Source organism: Papaver somniferum, unplaced genomic scaffold (assembly GCF_003573695.1).
Source record: "Papaver somniferum cultivar HN1 unplaced genomic scaffold, ASM357369v1 unplaced-scaffold_81, whole genome shotgun sequence".
Classification (NCBI taxonomy): domain Eukaryota; kingdom Viridiplantae; phylum Streptophyta; class Magnoliopsida; order Ranunculales; family Papaveraceae; genus Papaver; species Papaver somniferum.
Window position 1 is genome coordinate 6,065,885 of NW_020651082.1, and position 12,825 is coordinate 6,078,709.

A 12,825-nucleotide genomic window follows, 5' to 3' on the forward strand; every position below is an offset into this window, starting at 1 on the left:
GAAACTTGAAGTAACGAAGAAGTCAAGGAGTGAAGAACAAAGGAAATCAAGCATGGTGGATTCTGGAGTTTTGAAGCTTTATTTTTTAATCCATATGTATTGATAGTTTTGTCACTAAAATTGATAAACGAGGAGATTGTTAGATCATTGCTCGGTCAAACTCACAAGTGTTGCTATCTCAAGATTGCTGTCAATTTTACTTGTCACAACTATATCTTGATTTCTAGTTTACATGTAGTCAGTCACGGATTAGGATATAAGTGTGTAGTTAAGAATTGGATATCACGGCATTCCACCCTTTGAAGGCGAAGATCAACTGGAGATCTAGAGAACTTCTTCAATAAAGGTAAGTGAAGACTAAACCACCTATTTCTCAAGTGTTCACCTTTATATCTATGAGACATTTTTGCATGACTAAATTAGATATACATGCATAACAGAAATTTCGAGTCAAGTTTATCTTGAATATCATTCTCCAAATATGCTAAGCTTAAGAATATTCGTTCATAATTTATTAATTTGGTGAAAAGCAATTAACTGCTTATGACCTAATTATGACTCAAGATTTAATCATTTGAAAATAGTCTGGAGCAGTGATATGTTATTCAGGAATGTTTTGAATCCATTATGAGAGAGATATAATTATTGTAAATATGGATACAGGACAGTATGCAAACCAGTTCACATATTGGGAGAACTGTTACTGTAGCGCACCAGAAAATCTGGACTTCCAAGAAACCGGGTTTCGGCCCCCCTTGGCAAGTTCCGACTTTCTGATACGCCACTCGAGAAACCGGACTTTCAAATTTTTGGAACCAATTCGAATTCAGTGAGCTATCGCAAATTGCTTTATAAACAAACACATATACTTTTATAATTCAAGGGTCTACAAATATTTTGCATCTTTACGAGGAAACAATTTCTTTCAAATACTAGACACCATCAGTCAATTGCAATGGTGACGGATGACCAATTGCTATTTACCTATATGGCCAATTGTGAATCCTAACAATATATATGGCCATTTGCCAATTCTAATAATTTATATGGCCATTTGCTAGGCCCGCTATTGGCTAGTTGTCGATGATAAAAATTGGCCAGTTGCTGATGTTGAAGGATGGCTAGTTGCCAACCCACTTTCGACCAGTTATCGATGATAAAAATTGGTCAGTTGTGTAATATTTTGAATCCATTATGAGAGAGAGAGATAATTATTGTAAATATGGATACAGGACAGTATGCATACCAATTCACATACTAGGAGAACTGTTACTGTAGTGCACCAGAAAATCTGGACTTCCAAGAAACCGGGTTTCGGCCACCCTTGACAAGTTCCGACTTTCTGATACGCCACTCGAGAAACCGGACTTTCAAATTTTTGGAACCAATTCAAATTTAACCTGCAAAATGTTCATTGAATTATCGCAAAATGCTTTATAAACAAACACATATACTTTTATAATTCAAAGGTCTACAAATATTTTCCATCTTTATGAGGAAACAATTTCTTTCAAATACTAGACACCATCAGCCAATTGCAATGGTGACGGATGACCAATCGCTATTTACCTATATGGCCAATTGCGAATCCTAACAATTTATATGGCCAGTTGCCAATTCTAATAATTTATATGGCCATTTGCTAGACCCACTATTGGCTAGCTGCCGATGATAAAAATTGGCCAGTTGTTGATGTTGAAGGATGGCTAGTTGCCAACCCACTTTCGACCAGTTATCGATGATAAAAATTGGTCAGTTGTCAATATTAAAAGATGGCCAGTTGCCAACCTACAATCGGCTAGTTGTCGATGATAAAAAATGGCTAGTTGCCAATATTAAAGGATGGCCAGTTGCCAACATACAATCGACCAGTTACCAAAGATAAAAATTGGCCAGTTTCCAATGCCAGTGTTGCAATCATCTTCGAATCCAATGACAGTGTTGCAATCATCTCAGAATAGATGGTATGAAATGCAAAGCAGCAACCAACCCCTTTCGAACGATATGCACAACCTTACGGAGTTGTGCTGAACCTTATAGCGGCTGCCTACGTACCTTTTTCTTTATTCGAAGAGATCAAACACGACCGTAGTTCGTCAGTTTTTGTTTAGATAGTATGAACTTCATACACACAATTAGAGCTGGCAAACAAGTTGAAACCCGCGGGTTAACCCGTGCCAGGACCGTGAAAACCCGAACCGGATGGTTTCTAGACAAGCCGGGTTAGGGTTGGAGAAATGGTGACCCGTCAAAAAAGGGTTAACCCGGCCCGGACCGTACAATCACGGGTTAACCCGTTAACCCGCACTTCGTTTTTGCCGGGTGTCACTAATACTATACGTGTCTCGCTCATCTTCCATGGTATAAAAACAAAAAAACCCTACTTCGTCTTTTCTTCTCTTTTCTTCTCCGTCCGCAGCATTTCCCAGCGGCAAAGTTCACAGACAAAGTTGAAAGTTCTTTCGTCTTCTCCGTCTGCTACTACTTCGATCTTGAAGGATTTGAGTCATTTGACTCTTGAGTATTCTCTGTGTAAGCAAGCGGGACTGTGGGTGTGGGAGAAAGTCTGAAAGTGAAAGAGGGAAACCCCTTTTCTCATACCCTATTTCTCTTCGTATCTTCAAAACCCTATTTTTGATTTCAGTTCTCATCACTCATCAGGTAATGTTATGGTTTTCGAAAGTTAATTTCTTTTTGTTTTGTTTTCAATTTTTTGGATGTTAGGGTTTGAATTAATTATTTATTTATTTTGAATGTAGAAGTCCTTCAGGTGCAAATTAATCTTCAGGTAATTTGAATTTCTCCATCACTTTGATTCTATTTGAATTGTTAGAGGTTAATTTCTTGATAGATTGTCCAGTAACTCCTTTCTTCAATTTCTATGTTAAGGTTTCAATTGAAGTTCCCTTCTTTTTAATATTGTGTGGAAGACCTCTCCAGCCTCCAGGTGCAGTAATTTCTCAAAGATCTTCAGGTATAACATCTTGATTAAAGATTGGTTTGAATTTAATATTTTCTATGGTTTTATTAGGGATTTTCTTATGTATGTGATTGTGAATATGTGATTGTGCATATGTTTTATTAGGAATCTTGGATGGATGTTTTTATTAGCTCAAAGCCTCAAAGGCTCAAACTATGTGGTTTTAATTAGGGATTTGCTTATGTATGTGAATATGTGATTGTGCATATTTTATTTTAATTAGAGCATGTATACAGTGTGTTACAGACACAATTACAGTTGGTTCTTTCTTTACATTTTCATTCATCTCAATTCTCAATTCTCCAATGATTGCATTTGTATATTTGTAATTTTGTATGCTATGTTTGGCAAGACCTAGTGAGTAGTGACTACTGACTAGTGCTAGTGTGCTACCTCCTACCTTGAAATAACAAAGTGGGGGTTTATTATGTGAACTTCCTTGCTTGATGTTTCTTTGTTGAGTATCCAACATTCCAAGTCCATGACTGGGTTTTGGTTGTTAAAGCTGGATATCATCTTATTCAAGATAATAATGTGTATGGTATTATGCTCTCCATTTGTGTGTAAAACTGTGAATTGTGATAAACTGATAATGTTACTATGAATCTGTGACTGTCAATTGTGTTATTGTTTTTAGGTTACTCTCTCTGATGTGTCCAGTATGTCAAGTGTACAAGAACAAGAGTTACAAGACCATTATAATGATGTTATGAGTAGTTATGGTGAGGATGATGATGTTGAGATGCTAGATTCTGTGAATGAGGATCCAACTGTTGGTTGTGCACCTTCCTGTCCTGCACCAGTTTCACGTGGAAAGAAAAATAAACTTAGATCCCAAGTTTGAGAATTTTTTAAACTTGTTAAATATAAAGATGGAACAAAGAAGGGAGTGTGCAAGGCTTGTAATGTAGGATATAAATATGAAAGACAAAAAGGTGGAACCTCAGCCATGAAAAGGCATAAGTGCCCTAACCGTCAGTCTATGGACGTAGGGCAGATGATATTATCTGCAAACAATGGCCAGTTGTCTACCCGCGTACGCAAAGTTGATCAGATGAAATTACGAGATCTGTTTTCAGCATTACTCATTGCAAGAAATGTTCCATTTGCTTTGGTGGAGTGGAAAGAATTTAGGGATATATGTACTTATTTAAATGAGGATGCTAAACCAATATCAAGGAATACTGGGAAAGCCGATGTAGTAAAGAAACATAAAGCACAAAAAGAAATTATTCGCAACAGATTGAAACTTGCTCCAGGTATGATTCAAAGTTTCAAATCCTAATGACCCATATGTTTTGTTTATACTTTTATGTATGAGTAATTGATTAATATGATGTGCTAATGTGTATGTCTCACCCTTACAGGTAGGATATGTCTAACATCAGACATGTGGACTTCTGTAACAACTACTGGATATATAAGCTTAACTGCGCACTATCTTGATCAAGATTGGGTGTTGCAAAAGAAGCTTCTGAATTTCTGTCCTCTTCCACCACCTCATACAGGTGAAGCACTTACTGTTATTTCTTTATCTTATTCTTCAATATAAATTCATGATAACTTTTCTCCTTTCTACTACCTCAAAACAGGTGAACACCTTTCTGCTAAGTTATTTGCTATGATAGAAGATTGGGGAATTGAAGACAAGGTATCCAACATCACCTTGGATAATGCTGCAAATAACGGAGCTTGTGCTGGAATTATGAAGAGTAGACTTGTTGCAAAGAAGATCTTGTTGAACGATGGAAAATTCTTTCATGTGCGTTGTTGTGCTCATATCTTAGCTCTTATTGTAAAAGAAGGACTTAAGAAGATTGATCCAGCCGTGCTTAAGATAAGAGCGTCAGTGAAGTCCCTTAAAAAGTCCCAAGTAAGAAAACAAAAGTTCTTGGACATTGTTAATACTTTAGGAATGTCTGGAATAAAAAGGGGTATTCGTCGAGACGTAAAGACAAGGTGGGATTCCACTTCTATTCTGTTTCTGTTATAACTTATAAAGTTAGATAATTGTATTAATGTTTATTATATACTCACTGAATGTTTGTTTTACACAGGTGGAATTCAACTTATCTTATGTTAGATAGTTGTATCCTGTATAAGCCAGTTTTCTCTCATTTGAAGTTGGTGGATTCAGACTGTCCAACTGATGAAGAATGGGAACAAATTGAAGTAGTCACAAAGTTTCTCAAGGTGTTTCATGATCTCACAGAGATATTTTCTGGTAGTAAGTATCCTACTTCCAATCTGTATTTTGAAAGAATTTGTCAAGTTCAGGTGTTACTAAAGAGATTGGAGATGTTTTTTGGACAGACAGTTATTTATCACTTACCAGTGTCTCCAAATATTGCATAGAAAAGAGATTGGAGATGTTTTTTTGGACAGTTAACACTTTTTTTGATTAACCACACAATATATATTTTGTGCAGGAAGTGGTTGTTAATATCTTTATTGTCGCACTTGGTGATACAAATTACAAACAATGATATTGCTACAGTCTCGGAGGATTTTTTTTCTTTGTGGAAAATATCATCATGACATGAACTGATGAAGTACTGTAACTAAAGTATTTAAACTACTAATGACTAGTATTTGTAATTTGTGTTCTTTTAATCCTTTAAATGCAAAATTAGTTTAGTTTTGCAATTTTGAGTTTTTGAATGTGGCCTGAATGTGGCCGGAAGGCCCGGAAATAGCCCAGAAATCGATTTCTGGCGAGTTGACTCAACATAAACCAGCTAACCCGTGAGCTCCCGTGAACCCGCAAGCTTTACCCGGGACGGGCACGGGTTGGAGAAATGACCACCCGTGAAGAATTTCAACCCGCAAGCTTAGGCTTGTATTAACCCGTAACCCGCGGGTTGGTCACAAGCCAGCCCGGCCCGCCCGTTTGCCAGCTCTACACACAATGGTAGCAACTATCTCTCACTTGATGATATCAAGCAAACTTATTTAATTTGCGGTGTATATAACGAATTATACGTTAAAAGCACTACTCTCTGAAAGCCAAAGGCACCCAGAAATATAAAACTGCGTAGAACGAGAATATCCTATATGACATCAAGTGAATTAATGACAAGCAACTGACCACAGAGGGGACTCGACATTCTGCATTCATATAAACACAAATAACAGTAACAAGGAAAGTCAAAAAAATAGATACAAGACCTTCCAGCAAGGTTAGGACCATATAATACACTTACCACTACGAGATAGATAAATTTACCCATTGTCGGGCCATTAACAAAAATTACGTATATTGGACTATATAGACAAACCACATAAAATTTATTTCAAGATCAGATTATAATGAAGAGTTACACAAATCCACAAACATCATTACTTACGATGAATTTATATGAAGTTCAGCCTAATAAGTATTGTGCCAAGGTATATGGTAGAGGCGAAACATATAATACCATGAGGCCAATGTAAAATGGACAAGCCATCTGACAAATCACTTCGCGTTTTCTTGAATCTTCTAGCATATCAAGCACATAGGTCAAGTCCTAACATCACTCCATTATTAATTCCGGTGAAGTTATAACAAAACTCTAAAGTTAGGATCACGGCATCGACACCCATACACACAGCTTAGTCCTGCTTAGTGTTAGTGACCCTATGAAATACATTTTCATTATAAAAGAAAAAGTCATCAAAATACAAAGTGGCATCATCAGAGGTAAAAATCTTACTAGACAATAATTAATAAGAAAAGATGGGACACTAGCCCATCTTTGTAAACCTAAATTTCATTAGGACCTCATGTAATCCACAGAAGAACATGCTCCATTTTGTCCAAGTCCAAATGAGGTTTAATCAGCAAACATTTGTCATTTCTTTATTGCCACAAATAGTCGTCACTAATCACTTCACAGACCAATAAGCCAATTATAATAGCTTTCCCAGAAATCTAATAGTAGGTACTAAACAATAGACGTAAAGGTCCGACAGGGCGTAATAGCACAAATAAGATAAATATGCGTTTAAGACCAAGTCAAAACAATCATTGACATAGCATACAGATCAAACCAAGGAAGCTAAAATGGAGGAATTCGAAGATATTTAGTAACCCTACCACTAGCAAAAATTGAACGTCTGGGTTCTTGTTTTCTTTACATTTCTACAACAAATTATCATGTCAAATACATTCCGTTAGTTTAGAAAGCAAACTATTGCAAGAACAAAATATTTAATACAATGGATGCAATCAATTTCACTCATTTTGCTGTGCAAAATGGTCTGGAGAACGTTGTGGTGGACAACACCTTAAGAGTAGTCACAGTGCAATCATCTATATTTGCTCGGACCAAGTGTTCCAAACATAATCTAGCATTTATATAGTATAAGTCTCAAGTCTAGTACGTTTCATCATTCACAAACATCTCAGGTTAAAAAAAAAAATCAATCAATCAATGGAAAGACCAAATTCTTTTCATACTAAAGCACACTCCCACGTCAATAGAAGTGCTCATACAAAAGAATGTAGATAATTAAATAAGAACAATGGTCTAAACCATTCAACTACAGATACTAAAATCATTAGATTTCACATCCACCCATTAAGTAAAAATCATTGCATTTGTAATAAGTTATGATAAACAAATACCCTTTTTTGCGAGCTTAAACAGCATCAACACAGTACTTACTACCGACTAATCCAGCACAATACATAATTCATTTCATACCACGTAAATACGAGAAGAGACATGAAATAAGATTATCACATCATTTGTTGTTAAAGTCATTTTCTAGATATCTTAAGCAAAATGAATCAATGCGAGATTACGCAGGGCAAATGCAACTGTATTAGAAAGCACATCAACTATTGATTCAATAATTTAGGAAATGATTAAGTTGATGGGATGGTACAAGTGTCATACCCAACCTTATTAACTCAAGTCGACTATTAACCACATCCATTTAAATTTGTGATTTCATCAATGATACACCAATAGAAGATCCACATTTACAACTTATAACTATAAAACTTCATTGGACATCAAAACAGGTCCTTTTGCTCATTATACACCATCAACCGTTCATATTAATGTAAACATGACTGTCAGTGCTTTACGAAATTAAGTCACAGTATAGCAACACCTTTTAGTAACAAATGACATTCGATCGTCTTGAAAATTTTACAGTAGTTTTATAACTCAGGTTACCACAACATATTCGAAAATCAGCACATTCTAACGGTTATAAAGATATGCGCATTACAACATGGCTGATTTTGGTATAAACACACAGAATTCAGTTATGATTTCCTCACACTTTGGTGTACCTAAAGTCATCAGAACGTCATGAAATTTCTAAAGTAGGTTACCTACATAGATACAAACATCATACTAAAATTTCAGCTTTATCCGACGAGCGGAGAATGAGATAATTAGGAATCAGTCCCCTATTCGGGATTTAAACTCTACAGACCAGTCATATCTTGTGCAAGCTTTGAAGTAGCAAAGGTGACCTGATCCGCATAAAATTTTTACTGTACTCCTATAACAAGATAAACTACGACATACTCAAATTTCATATATTCCAACAGTTAAATTTAAAGATATCATTAGAAAAAAAAAAAACAAAGATTCTAGGGTTCTCAAAGTTCGATTTATAATCAAATCATGCAATTTCTTACCAAGATCTTTTTAACCACAAATTAAGCAACAAACCAAAATACCCAATCCATATTTTCATAGAAGAACATGGTTTCTATTGAATTCCCTAAATTTCATGATGAACCCTAATTTTAAAATTCTCAAATAAAGGCATTTATACATAAAATTGATGTTCCTTGCGAATTACCCATTGCCCTAAAATTAAATAAACCACCAGCATCAATACTAAAGTTCTTCATAAAATTGAGGAGTATCATTAGGACAAAATCAACTCAAACTCAATCAAGGGGAAATGATTCTTACCTTTGCTTGCAATCCCACTCCATAGTTCTTCAACAACAACACTTTCGATGAAACTCTAACCCTGTTCTCACCAATATCTCCAAAGATTTATCCACAATTTTGTCTTGAGAAAGATGGATAACAAATCATCCAAGATGAAGAAGAAAATAGGGAAAAGGATATCTTCATACAACTCCTCATCATGATTACATGATATAATCTCACAAGCTCTCCTCTTCTCTAGTTCTTAGGTTTTTCTTTCGTGTAGGGAGAAGGATTAACACTCCTGATCAATATGAAGGAGAAAACAAGGTTTTTACCAAATGACCATTGTTTAGGCCTATTCCTGCACATGCCGAAAAATGATGTTTGACATACCAGGCGGCATGGTAAACGGATTGTACCACTACGGAAAAATCACTGAGCGACAGAGTTTCTAGTGTCGATATTATGAATAACGCCAGCGATAAACACAAATGTTAATTCTATCGCCAACGGCTAGTTTTTTATCAAACTCAAATGTTTACCCCAAAATTTTTTACACAAATTTTTTTCTCTAATTCTCTTTTTCTTAATCTAAATTTCTCTATTTCTCTCTTTCTAAATCTAATTTATTTTTTTGAAATTTCCCAAATGTCACAATTTTAAACCCAACTTGATTTGGCAACACAACTTGATTTTTCGGGAGTAGTGCTTGAAGGTGCCGTTAAGAAGATATGTGATAAGTATAAATAATTAAGTAAGAAGCAAAGAAATCTCCAAGTTTTGGATATCAACCAAGTCAAAACCGCAACTAAGAAAAGGCAAAGAAAATTTCAAGGCAAGAAAATCAAGGCAAAACAAATTTGAAGCCAAAGAAGAAGATAAACAAAAGAAAATCCGTTCATGAGCGCATTATTGGAAATTTGGTGAAATGAAGAAGACTAACAAGATGTGAAATAGGGTTTCAATCCTAAATAAGCTCTGCGAATCGAGCGAAAAACCGATTCAACTCACCCTTCGTCAAAACTAAAATCTTCATCATCTGCAACCCTAATAATACCCAATCCAATTATTATGATTGTTCAAATTCTCTTCAGCTAAACCTCATATCCACCGGTCTGTAACGATGTAGTCGATTAACCTTGTGGTGGTCTGATTAATTGTTGGTGTTTTTTTCCCTAAAACTAATTTTGATGCTGCTGATTTGAACCAAACTTCTTCATGTTGTAGTCTCTTCAATGGAATTTCTTTCGATTGATTACCAGATGATAAACTCTGAAGAATTAATTTAACGAACTTGATGGTTTTCTTTCACGGATTTGATTTTCCCTCAAAATTAGCTCTAGTTATACCCTTCGAAGATCAATCTTATCACGACCTTTCCTTCTCTGCTGAGACAAAAAGGTCCTCAATGCGGCTGGTCTTCTCTACAAGTTCCAAGGAACACTGTTCATCCCCCTAATGTATTGTTGTCTTCTCAGAATCTTTTTTATATCCCCTTTTCAGCTGAAGATTTTGGAGTGGCAATAGGAGATTAAAATAAGTAATTTTGAGCCTTATTTTAGCTGTAACCAATATCAATTCATCAAATACAACCCCATATTTTCTGCAAAACCTAATTATCACAGAACCAAAATTTTATTATCTTATTTTCATTTAAAAACAAATTTCTCTCCTTTCACTATCTTATAAATACTGCTCAATCAAACCTCTTTGCCTCAACCTCTCTCTTATTTCACCCTTAGTCCTTGCTTATTTTGTTCCAATTCTGGTTATTGTTCTGTATAACCTTATGTTGTTATCTCTATGTCTAGCTGTGTATTTAGAGATGTTTCTTATAATACATTTCTTAGTAATATGCTAGGAATGCTTCTATTCCTGATAGGCTTTGGAAAGACCAATTAGTTGGTTGTTTTTTAATAAAAATGAACAAAAATTCCTTTCACTTAAGAAATGCTTTAAAATATAGATGGAAGCTGCTTGGTGAGATTTCTGTAAGCAAGCATGATAGGGGTTTTTATCTGATTAAGTTTGAATCAAGTATTGATATGTTTAATGTTCTTAGGCAAGGAACCAGGGTGATCTACGGAGATACCTTCTTATTTCAACAATGTTACTTTTCTGTTCTCCCTCAACACTTTGAAATTACCTCTGAGATATTTGAGATAAATCTTCACAAACTATTCCCTGAACAGACCAGAATCATTAATATCATGAAGAACACTCGGGTTTATGGAGAACTAATAGCTTATGATGATCCCATTCACCACTTCAATGGTTACAGCTCCATGAAAATAAGGCTCAGGATGAATATTTCTCAACCACTGCCATTTGGTACTTATGCAACTAATGATAGATAGAGTGTTAACTGGTTTGACTTTGTTTATCAAGAGCTACCTAGATTGTTCTGTGGATTCTGTCACAGGCTTGGACATGAATAGCAAGACTGCATTGAGGTGTTATTGCTGAACAACCAACATATGCTGCCTCAAGCTCCTTCACCAACTCTGTAATATAACGTATAAAGTGATTTCCAAGATTTTAGCTAATCGATTGAAGAAATATCTCTGTAATATCCTAGATATATGATGTTTTACTTCCCATTTACTTGAGCTATATGGTCTGGATGTCTAATACAAATCTTCAGGAAGCTTGCAAATTTAGTACCTTGCAATATCATATTATGTCTTGGACTAATAGGCATAACCTAGTCTCAAGTGGCTGAGGGGAGATGCTTAATTTGATTGTGATAACGATGTGGCATACTTGGAAGAATCAATGTTTACAAATCTTTGATGGGAAACTTCAATCGCCTAGGACTGTTGTACAACAAATATATGTTTTTCCATGATTATAAGATTTGCATCCATCCACAAAATTTATATGATGATAGAATTTGCAGTTATTCACATCCTAGCGTTGCATCTAAGTATAATTCAATTTATATCACTTGCATTAGAAACTATTGGCATCCTTGTCTATTTAATTGGTTAATTAAAGATTAATCTTGATGCTTCCTTTATGCCTAATACTTAATAAATCTGGTGTTTCTTTTGTGGTTGGGAATCACTCAGGAGAGTTTCTGGAAGCTATGGCCTGGACACTGAGAGCAAGGGATGTTTATCAAGTTGAATCTTTAACTCTGCTTATAGCTGCTTAATGAGCAAAGGATAAGAATATTAGTAAGGTAGTCCTGGAGGGAGACAATAAAACTATAATTGAGGCTTTGAGCAAGATTTAGCTAGAGTCTATCAGGTGGGAGGATAAGTATCTTCAGTTTGAGTGTTTCGGTTTAATTAAGAGTCTGAATGAAGTTGAAGTCATGTTTAGTCTAAGAGTCTATAATAGAGTAGCCGATGCCCTGACTAAATATGTTAGAATGAATGAATGAATGGCAGCAACAGTTTAATGAGTCTATTTGGGTTCTCACTCCTTTCATTTATAGAGATAGGTATGAAATGTCTATTAAATCAGAGGAGGGGATGAATGCAGATCATGGTAGTTCGTAAAAAGGCCTATTTTAGTTGGTCGGCTGAAATTTTAAAATATTGTACTGTTTATTCTGTATAAATAATTTTTTATGTTTTTTCAAAAAACAAAAAAATTGTAACCTACCATAAATAACAAAACTATGTCCAAATAGGTCGTTCAAAAAGTGTAATTTTATATACACCAGACATTCTCCCGAAGTATAATCCTGAACGAAACAAAAAAGTGGGCCTGTCCATCACGTGATTAACAGGGGCGGTCTTTAGTAAGGGTGCACACGGTACGGTTCGGCTCGGTTCTCGCCGAGGCCGAGTACCTGTACCTCCCAGAGGTCGGTTCCCAGATTTTGGACCGGTACCGGTACCGTGTACCTCGGTTCCGGTACCATTCGGTACATGTACGGTTTCGGTACGGGACCGGTAACGGTCGGTACTTTTCCAGCAGCAACATCATTGTCATTAAAACTCTGGA

General features: G+C 35.6%; 1 long non-coding RNA gene across 2 annotated transcripts; it reads right to left on the bottom strand.

The window, feature by feature from the left end:
* Positions 1-6,064: 6,064 nt before the first annotated feature.
* LOC113345543 lies at positions 6,065-9,902 on the bottom strand. 2 transcript variants are annotated; one of them, XR_003358190.1, is made up of 2 exons: positions 8,905-9,902; positions 6,065-6,599 (listed from the first exon to the last, which is right to left on the bottom strand). It is a non-coding gene; the product is annotated as an uncharacterized LOC113345543 (long non-coding RNA). The 2 variants fall into 2 exon arrangements; XR_003358191.1 differs by lacking the exon at positions 6,065-6,599 and adding an exon at positions 7,976-8,796.
* Between the last annotated feature and the right edge of the window lie 2,923 nt (positions 9,903-12,825).